Consider the following 21639-nt stretch of genomic DNA (forward strand, 5'->3'; position numbering starts at 1 on the left):
GGGGGCAGGGGGGTACATATGTCCCCGGGCGCCAAGGTAAAGGCGCGCCAAAATTAGGCTTACAATGTTACATTATAACTTATTGCGGCGGGCGCGGCAGCCTGAAACTACTGCACAAATCTACACCTCAACCTAAAAGTTTGTATATCCCGCCACACACAGCCTACATGTCATGTAATTACATTTTGGTACGCGCGCCTAATAAGAACTTAGATGGAAGAACGTCCCAAACAACAGACAGGCGCAGTCTTTCAGCCTTAGTCACTGGCCTGTTTTTTGGTGGTGGAAACTACGACGGCCTGAAACACGCTGGAGTGCACGATCAGAAGCTGTTAAAGCTATCTATGAAGGACTGGATGAACTAGTAGGGCTGCTAGACAAATGATCGGAGGACGTAACTATGATGCCTCAAATCAGAAGTGATGCAGAACAGTTACAGGCATGCGTATTAAATTTTAACTTCATAATTTTATTATATTTCTGGAATGTCATTCTTGGAAAAATTGATCGTGTTCAGAAACGCTTACAAGATCCTACTATGAATTTCAAGGAAGCAGCAACTGATCTTGAATCTTTGGAGCATGAATTTGTCAAGCTTCGTGATGATTTGAGCCAAGTTGCTGTAGAAAACGCCAAAACAAGATGCACAGCCTGGGGGATCGATGTGGACAGAAGAATTAGGTGACGTCGGAAGATGCCAGGAGAACTGGCAAGAGATGCAGGACTTTCAGCAGAAGAAGAAATTGTGCGCGTTATGAAGAGAATATTTTATCGACTTTAACTGGAGATGTCAACACGGTTTTTACAACTAAAAGATCTGAACACAAAATTTGGATTTCTGCTGGACGTCAAAACTATTCTATCCGACACAGATGTCGATGCAATTCGTCGAAATTGCACAGATTTTGGAAATTTCTATGACATCGACATCAATGGCCACGAACTTTTCACAGAAATTGGAGATTGCAAAATGCTGCTCAGTAACAGGAATTAAGTTCTACCAGAAACTCCTTTGGATCCTCTTGGTTTTATTGTGTTTTATGGAGACGACATATTTCCGAATTTCACTGCAAATTTTATTAACATTAGCAGTTTCAATTGCAAGCTGTGAGCGGTCGTTCAGCAAATTGAAACTTATGTTTTCGTATTTGCATGCTTCAATGGGATAAGATCGTCTCAGCGATCTTGCTCTTCTTAGCGTTGAAAGAGAAACATTGGAAAAAAATGATTTTGATTACGTGATTGACCAGTTTGCGACAGTGAAATCAAGAAAATATATCTTTTGTAGAATATGTTAACCAGTCTACGAAAGTGACTGAGTGAGCCATGTAATATACTTTCTATAAATTTGCTTTTTTAAATACAATGTTTCATTAAAATTTATATTGTTATTCCTTATTCGATGTAATAGGAAAATGTGATTAAACGGGGGGGGGGGGGGGGGGCGCCAATTTTATAGTTCGTCCCCGGGCGCAAAATATCCTAGCTACGCCTCTGCCAACACCTGCCGTGAGGCCGAACACCTGCCGTGAGGCCGAACACCTGCCGTGAGGCCGAACACCTGCCGTGAGGCCGAACACCTGCCGTGAGGCCGAACACCTGCCGTGAGGCCGAACACCTGCCGTGAGGCCGAACACCTGCCGTGAGGCCGAACACCTGCCGTGAGGCCGAACACCTGCCGTGAGGCCGTGAGGCCGTGAGGCAGAACACCTGCCGTGAGGCCGTGAGGCCGTGAGGCAGAACACCTGCCGTGAGGCCGTGAGGCCGTGAGGCAGAACACCTGCCGTGAGGCCGTGAGGCCGTGAGGCAGAACACCTGCCGTGAGGCCGTGAGGCCGTGAGGCAGAACACCTGCCGTGAGGCAGAACACCCTCTGAACCGTGTTGTCTGGACAGGATTTCTGCGACTTTCCTACTCAGACCCAGGCTTGCGTGTGTCGCACTTCCGAACTCTAGAGCGTACGTCCTGTTCGGTCACTGCACCATTTATTTGTTTTAACGATGGCCTTGCCAGTGGACGCTAGTTGTCGGCATGCACGCAACGATGAACAAGGGAATTCTTCCAGGTTGGTTCTGTTTTATTCTCCAGCTCCAAATCTGTAACCACTAAGTATGACACTAGGCCTCTACGTCCACACCATCCACACATGCACATCCACCAGACATGCAAGGATACCATCTCTTATCACTAAATAATATATACATAACCAAATGTCAACATTAAACAGTATGAACACGTGTAACATTAACTCTAGTAACAATAACTTGCAATGGCGACTGCCCTAGCGGATTAGGTAAAAGCTAACATTATTCATTTACCCATCAGTTAAAGAATATGAATCCAATGCAGCAGCATGACTCATTATAAAGCAAACGAAGATAAAGCGAAATATGCTGTACTGTGCCCATGAACAGGTACCCCGAAACGCTTTTTATCCCCTTTTCCTGCCCTTCACTCTTCTCCCAGACCCACCCCTTTCGCACAAATTCCATTCATTTCCCCCAGTGGATCTCCAATCGACCCTTGATTCGCATCCCAATTGAATCCTCTCCGCAAAATCGATTTGAGTCCTTCGTGTCCCACTAATCAGGTGTACTCTCAGCGACCAAGCCACTCGACGCGAGCAGAGCTTACACCCGACTCTTTGGAGCGTCACGTGTGGCAGCAACCAATGGGAAAGTTTGAATTTCAACCAGCAAAGTCGTCAGATTTGCTGGGTGCTGCAATTTATTAATAGGTCTCGCCTCTCGGCATTCCTTACAGCCCCTCCACCATCCAACACGTTAAACTGCCACTTGTTCTAAAAACAGAGAGAGGGTCACATGAACCCATCGTTCAACGTGGTTGATTGTCTGTATTAAGAAGTAATTTATTGACGTGTCGTTATACCCCTAATTCTCCCTTGACCAATTTTTATCATCGGGGTGTCAATTTGAGGCACACGTACATCTTTTCCACTGCAGTACAGCGCTGTGCAGAAGCCGTGCTATACCAGCCCAACGCAACTCTGGAGACACCTAGTTGTTTTTCCACTGTAGAAGCTGAGTCGTGACTTCAGCGTGTCACTGACATCACAAGCAATTAAGCAATTCAGATGTATGAAGGTGAAGCGGGGACGCTGTGTTGGAGCTGTACTGACTGACATCACATGCAAAATGATTTCAGTTAGTACAGCTATCATTATTAGACCGATCCCTTCTTGGATCCAAGACAGATTAACGTATTCCCGTCCTGTACGTCATCGATTTTTCTTTTGATTCCGTACGTCATCAAAACAGAACCGGAAGAAAAAATAAAATAACTTTGTCAGTACCGAGGCTCCCACAAGGCTATGCGGGAGGGCGTCTGGCATAGTTTGGCACCAGCTATCACAGAGTGCGGTGGTGTCGTTATAATTCTCTGCGGTGAGTACAATGTCGGTGTGTCACTGACATCATACGCAATTAACCCATTGAGATGTATGTAGGTAACGCAGGGACGCTGTTCTTGAGCTGCACTGAATGACATGAAACACAACGTGATGTCTGTACAGCTAATGTATATTAGTCCCACCCTTGGTCAAGCTTGGCTCTGAGCCAGATTAATACGTCTCGTTTTATGGTTTCCTTACGGTACGGCATGGAGAATAGCCAGTGGAAAATCAGCTGTCCCATGAGGGCTCCGCGCTGGCACGGTTCAGATGTTACAGTGGAAAAGGCTTATACTTGTCGTGACGTGTGAAGGGGTACAATTGTGCATTCCCTCCACTCCATGCGGTCTTAAGTAGCTTGAAGGATATACGATTAAAAAAAACTATGACACACCTTGAACCATTTCTTGTAAGTAGGATTACATTTAAAACTCTTCTCCTTCCGGGCGAATACGCTATTATTCTGCCTTAGTTAATTCAATTAATAATCTATGGGACATAAGGCCGCAATGATTTCCCTCCACTATCTTCTTGTCCTTGGCAACATGTTGGGCCTCGCCCCAAGAGAGGTCGATCGCTGCCACCAGCTCGTCCTTCACGGTCTTGCACCACATGGTCTCGGGTATCCCATATTTAATTTTGCCCGTTGGTGTCCATCTTAGGGCAATTGTTGGTATACGGTCCTGGTCAACTCTGAGTACATGCCTTAGCAATACATTAATAATTGATATCACACCAGAGTGAAAGTGCAGCTAACCAAAAAAATATAAAGATACTGTTATAAAACGTGCCTGGTAATGGCACCATGCGGTGTTATTATCGTTTGTCACGACGCCATATTTGAAGTTAGATAAAAGTTTCAAAATTGCAGGAAGCAAATAATTATTTTTTGAATACTCGTCTCCACAGCCGACGCAACCTACTGTCTGCTCTCTTATTTTTCGCATCAAAATTAGTGATCAAATTTCTAAATGCCTCCAAATGGAACTCAAAGTCAGCTGCTCTCTCTCTTAGTGTCTGCGACGTTTCTGACTCGCTTCCGTTCCTTATACTATCAATTAGATAGATCACAAATGCTTTGCTGATGCCTATGCTGACAGCGCTAAAAACTGGGACAAGGAAAGTATTGGACAATAGCTCCATGCTCTTGGCAGGACGAAGTTTCTTCGTGTTTGAGGCAGAACCAAGCTTTTTCGCTTTGCCCCCATCAATAATGCCATCTTCTGAGTTGGCCCATCGTCTTGCCTGCACTGTGCTGATCTTAAGATCGACTTGAAGCATATTTTGCGCTTCTCTTAAGGCAACGACCCTCCGATTACGAGGCCGTTTTATTTCAAGCTGGTCGCAAATTTTGATCAACTCATTGAGACACTGCTTTAGATTATCCAGACTGTTTCCCTCTGCTTCAAGGGTTCTATCGACTTTATCAAGGCTATTGTTTTCAATAAACTCCTTGGAGAGTATGCTAGCTGGAGCATACTCTTTGGAGGGTATGCTAGAATTAGGTATGCTATCTGTAGCGACCTGACTACCAATCAAACCCAATGCCATTCCACCAGCCGTCAGTGCAGACAAACCAAGAATAACCGGGGAGGCGAAAAGACATCCAACTGCCGCGAGAGCACCAGTGGCCATGGCGCCAGCTCCCACCAACCCGGCGCCAACTCCCATCGACCCGGCGCCAGCTCCCATCGACCTGGCGCCAGCTCCCACCAACCCGTCGCCAGCTCCCACCAACCCGTCGCCAGCTCCCATCGACCTGGCGCCAACTCCCATCGACCCGGCGCTATGAACATCCCGCTGCGTCTTGTCCAACGCGTCCGCAATTCTTCGGAAATGTGAAATTGTCTCCTCCCTCTTCCTCTCCCACTGTGTGAAGGCCCTGCAGGTCTGCTGATAGGTTTCGTCAAACGCTCTCTTTAATTCACCTGTTGACAGTCAACACAGAGTGGTCGGATCAACATGCCATGAGTGAGCATCTCTTAATGCCACGCACAGTTCACACAAGGTCTTGTGGCTGGCACCACGCCTGGCCAATTTGATCTTGCCTTTTGCTGATGTTTACACACCACACAAGGTACTCTGTTAAGGCTCCATTGACTTAGGGAACGACCAGGACCAGCTGTGATATCACTGACTCCTGAAGATAGCCAAAATAAACGAATTATGAATCGTAACATTGGTCGTGAAAGCCAACGTGTACAAAATTAACGATGTTTGGCATACTAATTATGACTCGAGAACCAACAGTAGTACAAATAACACGTTGGGAGGTTCTGATCTGAGCTATGAGAGTGCGCAAAACACGTTTAATGGTCAGACGAGCTCAGCTACCACCACCTCTGCCATCTGCGAGTCACAGAGCTATAGACATAGACGCGGACACCAAAGAGTGCACAACAGTGCATGTTTGGACAAGACAGAGAGAGAATGGGAATTGAAGGCCAAATCAGAATTCATCCATTTACGTGAGTTAAAGCCTGATATGGCTGCGGGTAGCACGACAATGCAAACAAAGGGCACAATAAGCGTTGACGAACGTTTACTCGTCCTTATAGCCATTATGTATCTGCGTTGCAGGTTAGCTGAGTTCCGGGCACGGGATGCTCCTGGCAGCAAGTGGTGGTCGCTCCTTCGCTCCGTCTAGAGAACGAGCCACAGCAAACACAGAAAATGCACGAGTGAGTGGGGAGGCAGATAAAGGGGGGGTTCTACTGTAACCACAATTACACCAAGTCTACACAAATACTGGCTATTAACAGAACTGAGCCTTCCTGTTCGTGTGCTACTGTGTACTTAAAAAGGTTCAGTTGTCAGTATTGTGTCACCATTTTGAAGGGGGAATAGCGCACGAGACTCAAAAATACCACGATTTTGATCGAATGTTGTGGTTGTTTCTTAGCCGTGTCTAAAAAAAACTACTGTGGCCGCCCACGGTGACCATGACCTTGGTGGGGGGGCAAAGCAGTGGTGTGGCGTGGTCAGCATGGACCCCTGCAGAAAATGGGGCCCCCCCACTGTTTAAATGCCCTCTTCATCGACCAGCATTTGCGCCCCCTCCTGCGTTGGTTGGGCACCGGTGCAAGGTGCACCGCCTGCACACTCTACAACGAAGCCACTGGAATGATCGGCATTTCAATGATGAGGCGGTTTAGTCTTCTTGGTTCTTTCGATGAAGTCACGTAGAAGGGAAATAAAAAAAATAAAAAAATATAACATAATAAAATACAATTCTCACGACGTTTCGGCCACAACGCAAGCAGCCGTCCGAAACGTCGTGAGAATTGTATTTTATTATGTTTTATTTTTATTTTTTCATTATTTCCCTTCTACGTGACTTTACCGAAAGAACCAAGAAGATGAATCCCTGCAGTCACGAAAGCTTTAAATCGAAATTTAGGCGGTTCAGTGTTGTTTTAGCGAATTTGCAGAGAACGGCAGATATAGCTCTCATTATCTTCTTTCTTTGGTATGTTTTGAATATTATTATTTTATCTCACTGTCGATAATATTTTTTTTGGGCTGAATCGATACACGTATAAGTGTATCTTTCAGACTTCAGAATTCTAGTATCCTGAGTGCTGTCATATGCTTGACGGTCATTCGATGACACGTACTGGGACGTTAAATTCACTGCGAGAATCTGTGGCGATGCAGAGTAACTCTTTATTTTATTGGTGACAGATTGGACACTGACGAAAATGACAGTATTTCAGTATTGTGCACTATTTACTTAACACCAAAACGAAATACAGCAAAAACACTACTTTCAACATCGTCCCGCGAAACACAGACGTGTGTGTGTCGCTGTGAGCACTTGAGTGCGTGTTACGTGTGCGTCAAGAGTCCAAGTTGACGTCTCTACCTGTAGACAACACCCCGACGACCCCTTCCTTGTTCTTCGTGTTCGACAGCCACGCGATCACGAACAATGCCTTGGATGTTGCGACGCTATGGAACAGACGGACAATCGTAGTCACCACCACAGAACAGGCCGACGAAAATGACTAACACCCTCACTAAATACATCCCTTCTGTCGTCCGTGTAAATATGTGCATTGCTTTAGGCCAGGGGTCAGCAACCAGATTAACAAGATGCGCCATTTTTTATTGAATTCGGTAAAAAATAAAAACCCTCATTATTTCAATGCAGTGTTGGTGAAAACGAGACGATGGGTCCTTACTAAATAACGGTCACGAGGAAGTCCTTAAAGAGCCGCATGCGGCTCAGGAGCCGCAGGTTGCCGACTCCTGCTTCAGGCGATTAACACTGAGGTACATAACCATGCCCGCTTTCAATATAATCATAACTTTTGCATCTCTGCACGTAAGCATCCACATTAACTTCTTGTAGAGTACAACATTACAACAGAATAGTCACGCGTTTTGTCTTTTTCAAATGAGAGGTCTCAGGCATGGCGATGTCTCATCTAAAATCCAAACACCAATCAACTTGCATTGATCCCATGGTGCAGTGAGGGTGTTACATCACCATATCGTTACATGCGACACTCAAAAACCAAAACGTTTGCTGTTGTCATTAATCCTAACCTCTCGTCCTCTTCCCACTTATCTCAACTCCGCCAGACCTCACATCTCGCTCGATCACCTGATCTCCCGTATTTTCCACTTCCTTTTTCCAGTGACAGCTGAGTTACTCATCCGTGACTTCATCGCATCCCAACTCAACGCAGTCAAATTTATCCTTTATCACCTCCCCAGTTGCCACATCTCTAAACTCCAGATAAGCACAAATGTCACTGCCAGACTTCTCACCTGCATCTCTAAACGTGAACGTATCACCACCTCCAATAGGTCAATCTCTCTACTGTCTCTCAATCCAATCCCGTATCCTTTTAAAGATCCCACGCACTGTCTCCAAGATCTTTCATGGACTGATTCCTTCCTTCTGTTCACCTCTCACCACTCCCCTCTCAGCTCACTCTCCTCCCCTCTAAGTACACTCTGCTCCAGCAATCAAGGCATTCTGTCAAAGCCTCCAGCTAAGCTTCGTTCGGTGGGAGGTCGCCTAATTTTCCTCTGCTACCCAAATCGTCTGAAACGCCCTTCCCCCAGCCGTCCTTGCTGTCAGCTTCTTCCCCCTGTTCAATTTGCCCGAAGACCTTTATTCCCCCCCCCCCCCCCCCCTCAGACGCGGCATCCCGTTGGATCTGGCTGGAGAGGAACGAGCAATGGCAGAGCAAACAGGCAGGAGAGAGGCAAGGCTGAGTTGAGTGGCGGATCGAGGGGGTAGTTCCAGGACACTGGTTCTGCTGTCCAGCCCCCCCCCCCTGAGGTGTAGTGGGATAATCGACGAAACGCCGCTGAAGGGGGGTGCCTCCTCGAGAACCCGGTGAAGTCCCCGCTCAGCTCGGTGCCAGTTAGGGGAGTTAGTGCCTTAAATGAGGATGGAGGAGGAAGCGATTGAAGTGCCAATCAGGCCCACAGAAGCCACAGGGAAGTTGAGTAACTTTCACGTGAGCCGGCAGCGATGACCCCCATCGTATTTCGAATATATGTGGCTTCTCTCTATGCAATAACATAAACATGCCCACTGTTTACAGCATTTGAGATGCTTGTTGCATTTGGACGGTATATTAATACAAATTGTACAGTATTGTAAGTGGCAGCGACAAACCCGGGGCTGAACATTAACGGCAGTTCTGTTCCGAGACACATTTCACATTTTAGACGTGTCCGCCAGGTGCTCATTACCTCTTTGGTCGTCGCATCGTCTCCTCCGCAGATGTCAAGAAACGGGAACTCGTCGCCCTCTGCTCTATTTTTCGTCAGCGATCCGATTTATAGACTTGAAGGTATGCGGGCGTGTGTGTGTGTGGGGCACGGTCGTGCTACGAACCCAGCTGTCCGAGTTTGTTTCCTGCTCATGGCTAATACCGGCGACGATTATCTGAACGGATCCTGGGCCTCCCCTAGGTCGACTCAGCCTCAAATGAGTACCTGGTGCGGTGTGTAAACATCGCCACTAGGGAGACAACGGCGGCCGGGCGTGGTGTTGGCCACCCACCCCCTCGTGTGCCGTGTCGGTCTTTATAGGTGATCGCTAACAGCACTTGCCCCGACAGGCTGTTAAGGCTACACGGGGGATATTTGTCATTGTTTTGTGGTGCGGTTCTCGTCTCATGTTTACATCGGAGCCAAGTGTCAATTCCACATTCTCATGGCAACTCCGTTGCTTTGCATGACCGTCAGCCATCATGCCTTCTGCACGAGTCCACTTATTTTACTGAACAGTTTGAATGTTGTCTTTGACGTGCGTGTGTTCTGTAATCTGTACACTCCTTCCGTCAATATCAAAGGAATTTCAAGGATGCATCTGTCGATGCTTTTTGGAACACCTTTCAGTTTTTGTTTGATTTTCTTGGTTGCTCACTGTCATATATCGATTTAGAACATTATAAATGGCACTTCAGATAAAATAAAAATACAAATTATAACTAACATAAGAAGTCGTTAATACAAATACGTGGTAGTTTATACAAGAATCGAATACAAATGATAGTGGCGATTAGCAGATAGTTAAATGTATTGGTAGCCTTCTGTGAATGAAACACTTAATTCAAAGTTTATGGAGGCTCACGGGTGATGTTTTGCATTATAATTATAATTAAGAACTAGTAATTCATGATAAATGATTATAAGAATGTGGGGAAATTTTAACGGTAGCATTTTTGATAAGTATAGGCAGACCTCACTTAACGTTCAAAATGCGTTCCTGGAAAAGTGAGCGCTAAACGAATCTGAGCTAATAGGGGTCATTCTACCATTGCATATACGAGGATGCGTTCCAGACAGCGTATTTATTTCGTACAAAAACGTATGAGGGCTTTATTGGGGTATCAATAATAGCGCTAATAATACAGATGGTAAAAACATGTTTTATGTTTTATAACATCGGTAAGTATCATGTATTTTTCTATTGTAGTCCTACATGGTAGCGGTGGGGGACCTGCTGTGCTCACAATCCAGGACATTCTCAGATGTCAGTGATGCCACCCTCAGTCTAAACCTCTGTGGTGAGGTTTCTTTTAGGTGGAGCCTGAGACTCTCTCCTGGACTCGTGACTTCTCGCCTTACTAAACGGGGGGGGGGGAGGGTGGTGTAAAATCAATTTAACACAATCTTAATCGTGACCGCGAATCGTGATAATTTAATCGCGGGCGTGGGATTTGGTTAGCTCGGCTTACGTCGCTCTCATTGGCTACTTATAGGTACTTTGTAGATAATTAGATTTTGTTTTTGTAAACATGTTCTCAAGGACTAAGAGCGCGATAACGAATCGACGTTCAATGGGGTCGCGCTAAACGAGGTCTGCCTATTAAGTTCTATCCCACCGACTTTCAATGCGCACTGATCGTTCGCGCTGACGTAATCGTGACTCGCGACAATCAATACAAAAACACGATATTCGTGCAAAGTACAAGAAAGACAAACAAATTACTGAACACATACAAATAAAACTCAACAATCCCCATCCTATCGGCAAATCCCACGGAGTTATTAACTTATTTATCAGAAGCGACCTGGCCAAAAATGATTGCTCAACAAAACGGCCCATAATTTTTACATTTGTAGGGGTGTTACGGAGGGGCTGTTATACAGTGGTATCAGACGGTAAACAAACACAGTGGGCGTGGCTATGTCTGTGCACAGGGGGGTGCTCACAGCGACGCCCGCACCGGGCAGCCTGGGGTCTGACTCGGAGCTGGGATCCCCCGGGGCCCCACCCCTCAGTGGGGGAGTTGGTATATAAGGGGGTGAGCCGGAGGGCTCGAGGCAGAATGTATGAAGCTTAACCAGTGAAGAAGGAAGATCTGCTAGATAGAGCCCTGGACTCCCCTGGATCGCTGCCCTTGTCAGGGCCGACCAGGACCGAGCCAGTGGCGTGGCCCCGAGAGCCAGAGCCGGTGCTCTTGTCAGAGCTGGTCTGGGGACTCCGGGCGCCGTAAGCCCGGTTGGCCAGTGCTGGGCTAGTTAGCCTCCCCTAGCCCGATAGCGGAGGACCGAGAGGTAGGCTAGGGGTAGCCTAGAGTGTTTCTTCCCAGTTAGACGGGTGAAGGGGCCGACACCCCTTCCAGCGTTGTATGTCCCGGTCTGTATCATACCTTGTACGGAATAAATAAGTGTGTCTCCAACCCCAGCGTCCAAGTCCTCGTGAACGTTATTACATCTGGCGTCAGAAGTGATCTTCTACGAACATGGACACGCGACGAACGGCTCGTGCCAGAGAACTGGGGGCGGAGGAAACCGATACCGACTTTGAGCCCGAGATGGCTGATGGCAACGCCGAGCAGCCAGGGCCGGGTCCATCCACACCGCAACGTCCGGACGGATGGGAGCCGTTGGCTGACAGACTACGGCAGGCTCATTCGCGACTGGCGGAGCTACTTTACGCTGCAGCCGCCACACTAGAAGAAATTACGCGGCTGGGGGCGGGTGGAGCGACACGGAGCGACGACAGCCGACATCCAGCGCCGGTTCCCGCCATTTCTATGGGGCCGGATTTCGAATTTCCCGCCATTACTACAGTGAGTGCTGAGGGCGGGGCCGGCCTGAGCCACGCGTCCGACGTCGGGCGTACAGTAGCCGCCACGTCATCAGGAGCGGTAGCCACGTCACCAGCAGAGCGACCGCCGATGCCACACGCCCTTCCCGCCAAGACCGTGCCGAGTGACGGGAGCGACGGGGGGCGACCATCGACTGCGGACGCCGCGTTACACCAGCGCTTACCACCTCTCAAGGAGTTCGTGGGCGAAGACGGTGACTGGGGCGGTTTCCAGAGGCGTTTTCTCGCTCACCAAGAAATGGCGCAGTGGACAGATGCCGAAGCTCTCCGCGCGCTGCCGGCGATGCTCGACAGTGATGCCCTCGCCACTCTCACCTCGGCGCCGAGAGTGAAGCGCGCCACGCTGCAGACGGCGTTGCAACTCCTGGCTGCAGTCTATGGACCACCTTCGGACTGCAGGCAGCTGTTTTATGATCGCCAGCGAGGTGCCAAGGAGTCGCCCCTGGCGTACCGTACGGCTCTCCTGGCACTGGGGAAAACGGCTTTCCCGCGGATGGATGAAGAAGGGGTGGACGCCATGGTGACGGAAAAAATCCTGCTGTTGGCCGACGAGTTGGACATTGTTGTCTTGGCGCAAGACGACACGGAGATGTGTTCCCTGCGGGCCGCGCGACACATCCATGCAAACCTGCTGTCCCAGCGTCGAAAGGCCAGCAAGGCGGCGGCCACCCATACCGTGGCTGCAGCCACCCTCCCAGCAGAAGAAATCTGCGCCGTCAATCGCCCGACGGAGTGGAGATCGGGAGTACGACCGGCTCGGGACGGACCGAGCCGCCAGGACCAGCCCAAGTCATCGGGAGCACTTACGCGCTGCTACAATTGCGGCCTCCGGGGGCCATGTGGCCTCGGGATGCCGATCTCCTCGGCAGCGCGGGGTGACGCCTCGGCAGGACGTCGCACCTCTTCCCAAGCTTCACCAACAAAACCCGGTGCACCAGGAGTGATGGGCTCACGCCCGCCAACCCCTCCTGGGGATGTCGGGGGTCACTCAGCAGCATAGACTGACTCCCTCGAAACCGGACTGTTGACACCTACCATTGCACCAACTGGGGTTGCCCCGTGTGACGGGCCTGCTGCAAGAATGCGCGCAAAAATGCGCAGACTTTTGTGAGATCCTGAAAATTGTATATATGTTGTTGCCTGAGAATCGTATATGTGTTGTGTTTTTTTTACTTAAAATTGTATATATGTTGTTTTTACGGGATTCTGTATTTATTCGGGGGGGGGGGGGGTGCGTCGGGTTATTTTCTCTTCCTGTTGGTATTGTTCTTGTTGTTGTTATTGTTGTTCGAAATTTGTGAGGCACACACGGGTTCAAGGGGGGGATTCGTCTTTATTGTTGTTTTGTTGCAGCCGGGACGGCTGCGAGCTGTACAGGGGGGGGGGGGGGGGGGTGATGTAGGGGTGTTACGGAGAGGCTGTTATACAGTGGTATCAGACGGTAAACAAACACAGTGGGCGTGGCTATGTCTGTGCACAGGGGGGTGCTCACAGCGACGTCCGCACCGGGCAGCCTGGGGGGCTGACTCGGAGCTGGGATCCCCCGGGGCCCCACCCCTCAGTGGGGGAGTTGGTATATAAGGGGGTGAGCAGGAGGGCTCGAGGCAGAATGTATGAAGCTTAACCAGTGAAGAAGGAAGATCTGCTAGATAGAGCCCTGGACTCCCCTGGATCGCTGCCCTTGTCAGGGCCGACCAGGACCGAGCCAGTGGCGTGGCCCCGAGAGCCAGAGCCGGTGCTCTTGTCAGAGCTGGTCTGGGGACTCCGGGCGCCGTAAGCCCGGTTGGCAAGTGCTGGGCTAGTTAGCCTCCCCTAGCCCGATAGTGGAGGACCGAGAGGTAGGCTAGGGGTAGCCTAGAGTGTGTCTTCCCAGTTAGACGGGTGAAGGGGCCGACACCCCTTCCAGCGTTGTATGTCCCGGTCTGTATCATACCTTGTACGGAATAAATAAGTGTGCCTCCAACCCCGGCGTCCAAGTCCTCCTGAACGTTATTACACATTTATAGCACCAAAATAATCTCAATAAATACATTTACAAAGAACTGCGTCAAGACATCCAGTACAGCATGCACAAACATCGCACTGCAATCAAAAACACCTAGAAGTTGTGCACACCAATGGTTCATGTAGAATGTTCTCTAGCTGCGAGAGTGGCAAAAGCTGTCCATTATTTGATCCTATGTTCACAATGTGTTCCAGTGCAACTGGGTGACGCTCATTGTGGAATCGCGCTCATCCACAATACCGTGATCCATGTACAAAGTGTTTACTTGCTTGTGGCTTAATATATTTGATATTTCAGTATTGTGCAGTTGCTATGATTGTCAAATTGTTGCCCATCAATCATAAAACAATGTAATAACAAAAAAACACACCCGCAATTTGGGAACGTGTGACATTAACATTTTATTTTTCATTCAACCATTTGGGGAGTGGTGTGCAGATGGGGGGTGGCCCAGTACGTGTTTAGATATATCACACGTCACTCATGGTGTGTGATGTATCTGCCGCGTTAACACCGCACTGCGATAACCACTTTGCCACCGTGCCAACAAAAGTGCTATATATTTCATATTTCCGTGGTTAGAATGACAAATATGACAGCGATGTAAAGATTATACCTTTTAGTGTGGAGCCATATGCTGAGCCCTGCACGTTATTTGGCGATGTGGGTGGGTGCAGGCGCCCTAGGGGGGTGAAGCGGTAGCATATCAAAATAAGCGCACACCCATAGTTGCTATCGCAGCCGCAGGGAACAAAGGTAACTTCGGACTAAGGGTCCCTGTGTTGGCGACGGAGAGACAAGCAAAATGTGGTAGACGTGTTGTTTATGGATCACTCTTTCTCTCAGTTAATGCTCGGACCGCCACCCACATCAACTTGGACAAAAGTTTTTAGGCCAAGCCACTCCAAGTTAGTTGGTCTGACTGTTTTCCTAATGTACAAAGTTTAATGTTCTTGGAATACGTGGTGGTCTCCAATAGAAGTAAATTCAAAAGTTGATTGATTCGATCTTGACTTAAAGCTTTCGTGACTGCAGGAATTCATATTCTTGGGTCTTTCGGTAAAGTCACGTAGATAGTTAAAAGAAAATAACAAAAAACTATGATGTTTCGAACGCAACACAAGCGTTCGTCATCAGGAAGAAAAAAGAGTGGGACAGCTGCTGAGATAGACTGTTGAAAAGGTTTAAAATGGGTGTAGCCCAAGGGTCATAAACGAAGTGGGCTGGGCTAGTGATGTTAATGTGAGAAATTAGCATGTAAATGGAAGCTCGGAGAGCGGCCTCCACGACGAGGCCATGGAAGTGGTTCAGTTAATGTGAGAGATTAGCATGTTAATGTAAGATCGGAGAGCGGCCTCTATGAGGGCGCGGAGGTGGATATGTTAATGTGAGAGATTAGCATGTAAATGTAAGATCGGAGAGCGGCCTCCACGAGTGTGTGTGGAGGTGGCTATATTAATGTGAGAGATTAGCATGTTAATGGAAGATCGCAGAGAAGCAACGTCGAGCTCGGCAAGCGAAGTGGCTGTTTTAGTGTGGAAAATTTTACCTGTTAATGTAAAATCAGAGCCGAAAATAACTAACATCGGAAAGTGGTAGGATGCAAACATCACAGCCAGTTATGATTTCAACTGGATGATAACGTCCTTCCAATGATTGCTCAGTTTATACCCAACTTCTCGATTGAAGTTGTGTCTGTATATGTGGATGGTTTCATGAACGAATCTTTGTTGATAGCGAGTGGGTTTGCAAAGTACCTTCATCTTAGAGAAATCAATTTCCTGTGAGCCCACCGCATTAAAACAATGATCAGACACGTCCGAGGTATTGGTCCTACCATGTTTCAGATCTGCCTTATGTTCACAAACATGGTCCAAGACATATCGCTTAGTTTCCCCAATGTAACTACTGTCACAAACACAGCTTTGTTTGTAGACGTCGGGGTATTGCATGTCAGGGATCACATCTTTCACAGATGGGATCAGATCACGAATTTCATGTACTGTGTAAAATCGAACCTGGATATTGTGTTTGCTTATGATTTTGGAGATCTTTTTGGTGGCCTACTATGTATGGCAATGATTGGGTCCTCAGATGGTTCTTTCCCAACGGTTGGTGTGAAAGCTTTACGGATTGTGTAGTCTGAATATCCATCCATCTTGAGAGCTTGGTGTACGTGTTTCAGTTCACTGGCTAGGTGATGAGGGAATTCTTTTGGGCAGGATGGTGGTGGAAGTCTGGTTTTAGAAATGCATCTGTATGGGTGGCTTTCCTGTAGACAGAGTGTCCCATTGAGCCATATGGTCTTCTTTTGATTAAAACATCCAAGAATGGTAGCTTGCCATCCTTTTCCACCTCCATGGTGAATTTGATGGCTGTGTGTAGGCCTCGGCAAGGTAAGGTAATTTACCCTTTTTACCGGGTAAAAGGGTAAAGGTAAAGGGTAAAGATGTCGACATGCCAAGGGGTAAGGTAAAGGGTAGGGTAAAGGTAGCTTGGAAGAATTACCCGGTAGGGTAAAGGTAGGGCGAAGTATTACCCTGTAAATATGGTGCATTGTTTACCGCTAAAAGCTCCGTCGCGCAGTCCGTGGCCTCCATTTAATAAGTAATATTAAAACAAACTTTATTAAAAACACGCTTTTATTAAATGTAGAAGTAATGGCAGAACTCCACGACTCCAGGAAGTGGCCCCGAGGCTTGCCATAACGTCAGGGGCCGTGGTGATTTACAGCCAACGTCAGTTGACCATGGACAATTAGACCCAAGCCGAAACATAACATATACAAAATTATGTTAAAAAATATATAGATTTTTTTATGATAGAATATAGTATTGTCATCAGTATGACCTAAGTATACCAAGTTTGCAGTCGATACCGCATTAGGAAGTGGGTAAAAATTGAGTTTCAAGATTTGAGGATACAACAACAACGACAACGACAGACAGTGAGTTAATAGAAAACGTGTAAAATTGGAATCATCGAGAGTATTCTATATGATTAAAGCGCTCTACCTAGCATTTACCGTTATAAACTTTGTTCATGTGTAGTAGTTCCCTAGTAATTACCCTGTAATCGGGTAATTTGTATGGGGTAAGGGTAAAAGTTAGGGTAAAGGTAAGCTCGTTGCTTTTTACCTTTTACCTTGTACCTTACCTGCTAAAGGGTAAAAGGTAAGGGTAGAATGATTGTATTGTGGTAAGGTAAAAGGTAGGGTAAAGGTAGGCTCGTTGTTTTTACCTTTTAACTTTTACCTTACCTTGCCGAGGCCTAGCTGTGTGTATGGAATTGATGTGGTTGAAGACTTGGTTCAGAGCTGGTCGGCCATGTGGCCAGACGACGAAGGTGTCATCTACGTACCTCTTCCACAAGGACGGACGTAGAGTGGATGCCTGGATGGCATGTCTCAACTTTTTCCATCAAAACATTGGTTACAACTGGAAATAAGGGAAAACCCATTGGGGTACCTTCAACTTGTTTGTAGAATGTTCCATTCCAGGTGAAGTAAGTGTTGGTTAGGCAGTATTTCACCAGGGCCGGTACATCAGTATTCAGTCCTTGTTGTACCAAATCTTCAATGTTTGCAATGGTGTCAGGCACAGGAACGTTGGTAAACAAAGAGACCACATCGAAACTAACGAGCAAATCACCCGGATATAGTGATATGTCCTTTATTAACGATACCAAGTGAGCTGAGTTAAGTACAGCTGAGGTGGTCTTACCAGTGAATGGTTGTAAGGTCTCAGACATAAATCGGGCCAGTTTGTAGGTGGGTGAGTTAATGGTAGAGACGATAGCATGAAGGGGTGTCCCTTCTTTATGGATTTTTGGTAATCCATACAATCTGGGTGGTCTAGCAGCAGAGGGTTTCAAGGAAAACCGCTTGGTTGGTTCGATTAAAGATGTCGAATCAGTGATGATATTGTTGGTTTTCGTAACGAGGCAGTTGGTGGGATCTTTTTAAATTTTGGTATAGCTACCATCGTTAAGTAGGTCCTGAATTGTGTTGTATGTGGTTTTGTCCATGGTGACTGTGGCATTGCCCTTGTCGGCTGAGAGGATGATGATGTCATCTCTCTTTTTTTATTGAGAAAGCGCAAAGCACTCATCCTTACTGATGTTGCTAATATGTGTCTTAGCGTTTTTGAGGATTGCAGCGATTTCTAATCTTGCCACATCTGCAGTAATGTGTCCCAAACCCTTAAGGGCTACGTCGACCTGGGCAATTATGACTGCGAAATTCAACCCTTTGGCTAGAACCTATTTTAGGCTGTCGGAAAATGGACTGTTACTCTGATTGATAACAATCTTGTCAACGTCTAACTTTTTGACGTGTGTATCTGGCTTCTTCTTGGAAAGGAGGTTGAACTTGGAAATCAGGTTATCTTTGCATTTATCTGACATTGAGGCAGGCTGAAGAGGCTGTAATTTTATCTACATGCTCCCAATCAGATGTAGACATGTTTTCGTCAATGTGAAGTGTGATTTCAGCAGAGTCTTGTCTAAATTGTCTAGTCTAGTTCAATCGGAACACTCTTATTATATCTGAAATCAGGGCTAAGCCAGCCCTGAACAAGATCCGTTTAGCATTGGGAGAAGTAACAGCAGCAGATGTCAGTGTTAAAGCGATTGGTATTACCTGAGTGTCGCAGCATTTCTTCAGAAATGTGAGCAAATCGATCATATGACCCTTCTTATCGCGACGTTTGTTAAAAGATCTAATAGTTGTGTGGAAACCCTCCCCATAGAGGCGGTTATATCTTAACTTAAAGCTTTCGTGACTGCAGGAATTCATATTCTTGGGTCTTTCGGTAAAGTCGCATAGATAGTTCAAAGAAAGAAACAAAAAATAACAAAAACTACAACGTTTCCATCGCAACACAAGCGTTCGTAGACCCTTGGTCTACACCCATTTTAAACCTTTAAAACAGTCTACCTCAGCAGCTGTCCCACTGTATTTTCTTCCTGATGACGAATGCTTGTGTTGCGATCAAAACATCGTAGTTTTTTGTTATTTTCGTTAAACTATCTAAGTGACTTTACCGAATGACCCAAGAATATTGATTGATTCGCCCAGGTGAATCCCGTACAACCGCTCCCCTATCGGTAGTAAATCAGGGAGCTCAGGCCCAGAGTGGTTGTGAACCAGAAAGGGGAGGCACAGAGCATAAGCGGCACAGTCTAGACTCTAGAGGAGGGAGTGCTGGAGAGTGGTCGTTTGTAGACGAATGGGGAGGCATAGAGGTTCGCAGGAACTCGTACCTTCTGCGTTTAAGTGCCACCGCGCCGCGCACATCGGGTCGAGTCACCCCAGAAAGTTCGTCTATGCCCAGCCAAACCCGACATGAGAGATTAAATGTTACACAGTCTGTCGTCGTGGTCTTCATATTGTTGGTCGTGCATTGTGGGTGTGCAATTGACTGTTATTGTTTGGCAGATGTCTAACTCTATGAGGGCTCAGTTTGAACGGGAGGCCCTCAGTTTAGAAATCCTGCCTTGCCGCCAGCGAGGCATGCACAGGGTCTTCACCCCGAAGGGGTATTGTGGTGTGTATGTGGGGTGAGGACCCAACTTTAGGCATTGTGCACGATGCACGCAGTAGGGCCACCGCCGAGTAATTTGTATCGTGCACAAAACGGTTCCCCCCTCTTACCAGGCTATACTAGGCACGGCCCAATATAACTGCACCCCGTGCCGTCAGAGCTCGCCAAAAGGTGGGAAAAGTGTATATTCACCGTGGGCGCGAAGAACCAACCTTAGGTTATGTTCATATCACCCCTGTGGAGAGATACACATATATCGATACCCACCCGTGGGTAAGGTTACATATACGCACGGATACACCCACCTAAAGCGACGGTGGCATGGGTACTTTCTACTCAACGAAGCGGGGTGAACTATTATCTCCAGTGTGAGGTTGCGAGGTGCGTATTGGTTTCCTAGCTGAGGTGTGGGCCGGTGAGTTTGTGGCGTACGCCGGTGCACTCGGAGGGGGAGAAGTACCCCGCTTCAGGGTGAGAACGGCTCGTGGCTGCTCCTCCTGGGACTCGGACGTGGAAGTCGGCCTGCGGCCCGGCCAGGCGGCATGGCAGATAGCCAATCGACGATGGCGCACGAGAGTCTGCCCATGGCGGGGGCTGCTCCAGACCAGCTTTCGCCGCGCCGGAAAGGCCTCGGGTGGCGTTGCCTCCCTCAATTCCCTCCCACCCTGCTCGTGCAAACCTCATGTCGCGTCACAATCGTTTTTTAATGTATTGCATTACATCATTAAATTTAGACATGGAAGTTTGCTGAATTGAAAGTTTATGTTCACGTTAAGTGAGTGCACTAACAATGGATCAGACTTCAGTGCATTGTTTTATGTGCTGCAGATGATTTTTCGAATCCAGTCATTAGTATACTTTCGCTCGGAAGCAAACACCACATCGAGATGATAATCTTCCGACATCAATCTTGCTGCGCCGGTCACGTCATCCGGATGTCCGACTTGAGACTCGCAAAGAAAGTTTTATTCTCCCAGCTCAGTCAAGGAGAACGCTCAAGGGGGAAGAAAAAATGCTTTAAGGAGGTCCCCAAGGCCAACATGAACAAGTGCAACTCTTGGGAGACTATTGCCCAGGATCGTTCCAGGTGGAGGAAGCATTCTGCTGCAACGATCTCAGCACTTCAAAAGCCTACGATGACGACAGGAGAAACGAAAAAAATAAAACTAAACTATTTGTATTTTTCTTCTTGGTTCTTTCGGTAAAGTCACGTAGAAGGGAAATAATAAAATAATAAAAATAAAACATAATAAAATACAATTCTCACGACGTTTCGGCCACAACGCAGGCAACCGTCCTCAGGTGAAGAACAGGTCTGTCGGAAAGACAGCGTCTGAATGAACACCACCAAGTTTGGCAGCGTGTATTTAAGCTGGGTTAGAGGAAGGGCGCCTTGACAAAGAAATTTGCATATCAACAGAGGAATTTAGCACTATACATTGTAAGAAGATGAATACCTGCAGTCACGAAAGCTTTAAATCGAAATGTATTTTACCAGATAAAGCCCCCTGAGCTATACAGCTCTTTCTCAGAAGCGACCTGATACCTCAACGAAGTAGCTTATCACGTGGAAGTGTATAGCACCCAAATACTCCAAACGATGTTTAAAAATGTAGAGGGAAAACCAGAGGATCCGGAGAAAAATGCAGATGTCAGGGTCGGGATTGAACCTACGATGTTCTGTATACCAGGTGAAGTCGTTAACATCTCTCCACCATGGGTGTGGCAGAAACAGTCGTGTGGTCGCAGACTGAATCAACAATCCAGGGCTACCTATCCTGCTAGGAAACACTAAGCTGCGACAGAGTCCGCCAATCTCAGATCGGTCTCATCAGCTGTCTTCGGACCCACAAAAACATTGAAGACAATTATCTTCGACTGCGAGTGATTGCCAATGAAAGGATGGCCAGGGGGACGGCGACATGCCTTAGCGTGAGCGCGTTCACCACTTAATGGAGAGATTCACCGTTCTAATCCAGAGGCCACCCCGATTGTCACCGCGGGCGAAATAACCATAGCAATACTACACGCCGCCCATTGCACAGCCGACGTTAAAGATCCCACGACGTCATTCGCAAGCGAAACTTGAAACTTAA

General features: G+C 47.4%; 1 long non-coding RNA gene across 1 annotated transcript; it reads right to left on the minus strand.

Moving 5' to 3' along the window:
• Positions 1-5690: 5690 nt before the first annotated feature.
• LOC144729981 (uncharacterized) lies at positions 5691-9206 on the minus strand. Its single transcript, XR_013587774.1, has 3 exons — positions 9124-9206; positions 7274-7359; positions 5691-6051 (listed from the first exon to the last, which is right to left on the minus strand). It is a non-coding gene; the product is annotated as an uncharacterized LOC144729981 (long non-coding RNA).
• Between the last annotated feature and the right edge of the window lie 12433 nt (positions 9207-21639).

The sequence above is a fragment of the Lampetra planeri genome, chromosome 34, assembly GCF_965212315.1.
Source record: "Lampetra planeri chromosome 34, kcLamPlan1.2.h2, whole genome shotgun sequence".
Lineage (NCBI taxonomy): Eukaryota > Metazoa > Chordata > Hyperoartia > Petromyzontiformes > Petromyzontidae > Lampetra > Lampetra planeri.